The 2,843-nt window shown below is 52.3% G+C and overlaps 1 protein-coding gene across 1 annotated transcript in view; it reads right to left on the bottom strand.

The window, feature by feature from the left end:
* RNF165 (ring finger protein 165) overlaps positions 1-2,843 on the bottom strand; it is a 114,167-nt gene that overhangs the window by 73,723 nt on the left and 37,601 nt on the right. The window lies entirely within an intron of this gene.

Here is a 2,843-nt window from a genome sequence, read left to right on the forward strand (position 1 = left end):
GGGCATGCAGGGATATGGGAGGCAGAAGTCTGGGAGCCCCCAGGGTTTCAGGAATGCCAAGGTTGGGGTGTGGGGTCCCCTGAAATTCAGCCAGATGCCTGCTGCTTTTGTGCACCCGATTTATGAGGGTTTCGTGGAGGGGGTGCTGAAGGAGGATTCCATTGCCTTTTTTTTTTTTTTAATTTAAAAACCAAAGGATTAGAGCAAAAGAGAAGGTATAAAGCCACTGCCTGGGGAGTGAAATTCTGACAGGTGGAACAGCACAAATGAACCCAGAAGACCCTTTGCTGAATGAAATGTGCCAGATGCCACAGGACAAACCCGCTGGGGTTCCACTTACGCCAGGCGCCTTAACACAGTCAAATGCATAGGCAGATGGTAGGAGAAAAGTTGCCATGGGCCACTGGGAGTGGACAGGGGCAGTTACTGGTTCATGGGGACAGTTCAGCTGGGGGAGATGAAAACGGTCTGGAGACGGATGGTGGTAATAATAGCACAACAATGTGAATGTGGTTAATATCACTGAATTGTGGCACTTGAAATGGTTAAAATAGTAAATTATATATTATGTATGTTTTACATCACAAAAATTAATTAACTAATTAATTGAATAAAACTATTTTAATAGCAAAAAAAAAGGCTCCTGGCCATTCCCCTGAGTCTCTCAGTGTCTCGTGCAAGCTGCCGAGGCCCTGGTTCTCTTGTGTATCAGAAGGTGTCACTGGGGACCTGTTGGGGGAGGGGAAAGGAGGATGAGGTAACAGGAGTGCCCCAGCCTGGCCCTGCCCACACTGCAGGAAGGAAAGAACACCAGGAGTAATTAGAAACACGAGGGGCCTGGGTTTACCATGGGAACGCAGCTCGGGCGCTGCACAGCCCCTTTATCAGAGCAACTGTCCATTTGCTTCTGGGAAAACAGGCAGCTGCCGGGAGGGCACCGGGCAGGGTCTGAGGGCAGGCGCCTAGCTCCACTGCCCTCCCTCAGTGGTCTGCACAATCCACCCCCGGCACTGTGCCTCCCCAAATTTTGCTTCCCCACTGGGTGGTTCAGATAACTGCTCCCCCACCCAGCAGACATCCCGAGGGCACTGAGTCCTGAGAAGAGCCCTAAAAGGCCACATGCACCGTGTCAGCTCCTGGCACACTGTCCCTGGAGCCCACTACTGGGACACTCCACTTGTACCCTCAGAGTCAGCAGGGGTTTTCAGGCCCTCAGAATCAAAGCACTGGGCTTTCTCTCATTACTATGTCACTTTCACCAGGTCATCAACTGCATGGCAGTGGCCTGCTGTCTGAGACACACCCCACTAGGCCCATCCTTCTACCCCAGGTCACTGCAGGGCACTATCAGGAGACTGAGAGAGCCCACTGCTTGCCGGAGACACAGCCCAGTCCCTTGTCTGTCTGGCAGTCCAGCCCCCTTCCAGTGACTGTCAGGATGAAACACAGAGATGGAAACTTAGATGGCACTGGTGAGTTCCCGTGAAAAAGTGCAGCGTTACTTACTATTAGCCATGTTAGACCAAGAGCCAAGTATCAAGTTCAAGGCCCTAGGACCCCATGGAGGAAACGACTCCCTTTCAGGGGCTAAGTAGGACAGGAGGCCCCTGGGTGTGTGTGTGAGAAGGGTGGGGGAGCCCTCCATTGACTGGTTTCCTTTGGAGTTTCAGCCTCCCGTTGGCACATCCGTACACACACACACACACACACACACGCACAGACACACACGCACACATACACAGCTCCCAGGAAGGTCCCCCTCCCTCAGTGAGGCTGGCAGTGGTGCCATTAGGAAGCTGTGGGAAAAGAAGGGAGATGTGGAGGGCACAGCGGTGAGAAAGTTCATTTTTCCTGTGCCCCAGGAGGCATTCTGGACACCCGCAGCACTTACATAACAGCCCTGCGCTGTGGTTAGAACAAAGGAAACACGGATTTGGGCCTCTCAAATGTACACGGTTTAACAAGTGTGGATGAAACAGCCTGGCCAGAGGCAACAGACACACTTCTGTTCTGTAGCTGGAGCAGCAGAAGGACTGGCTCCCTCTCCTACTTGCCCTCCCCCAATCCCAACAGAGACCCCCCACCCCCCAGGTCAGCACCTCCCATTATAATGGACACCTGCCTATTACCATGGTCACATGAGCTTCTGTTCTGCATAGGACGTCCCCCTCTTCTAGTCATGAAACAAGCTAGCATGGGGGGGACCTGGGGGAGGAGCTAAGCCTCCTGCACGAGGGATGATGAAGGCCACAGGGATGTCCTCTATGTCATAGAGCATTATTTTGTTAGGTCCTTGTACAGCCTCCAGGAGGGGTGGTGGTGGTTTTATTTCCCAGTCCAAGTGATGGTAGAACTGAGGCTTCCTTAAGGATGCACAGCAGGTGGGTGGGAGAATCAGCAGGGCAACTTAGCACCCACATCCCGAACCAGGCTCTCTACAGGATACTATGCCACCATCTGATAGCACCCTCTCAAGGTCCCATGTGAGGACACTGGGTGCCTCTGAAATTGGCACTGCCAGTCAACTCCCAGCTGCCAGCACTGCTATGAGGCATGCTTCTGTGGACACCAGACCCTTTGCTCTGTATTGAAGGAACTCTATGCCTTGTCTTCAGGACATCTCATATTGTGGCCTATTCAAGATACCACAGCCAGCTCTAGAAATGACACATGGCCAAGTCCAGTTCATTGTGAGTTCGTGCTTAATAAACAGCTGTTAGTTGAATGAATATGAGTAAACACCAAATTCAAATGGGTGACCTGGCCTCCTTCCAAAAGTCTGCCCAACAGCCGGGATGCTGAGGTATAGCAGAAAGGGCCCTGGATGCAGGTACACTCCACCT

The sequence above is a fragment of the Otolemur garnettii genome, unplaced genomic scaffold, assembly GCF_000181295.1.
Source record: "Otolemur garnettii isolate 467f Iridium unplaced genomic scaffold, OtoGar3 scaffold00012, whole genome shotgun sequence".
Taxonomy (NCBI): domain Eukaryota; kingdom Metazoa; phylum Chordata; class Mammalia; order Primates; family Galagidae; genus Otolemur; species Otolemur garnettii.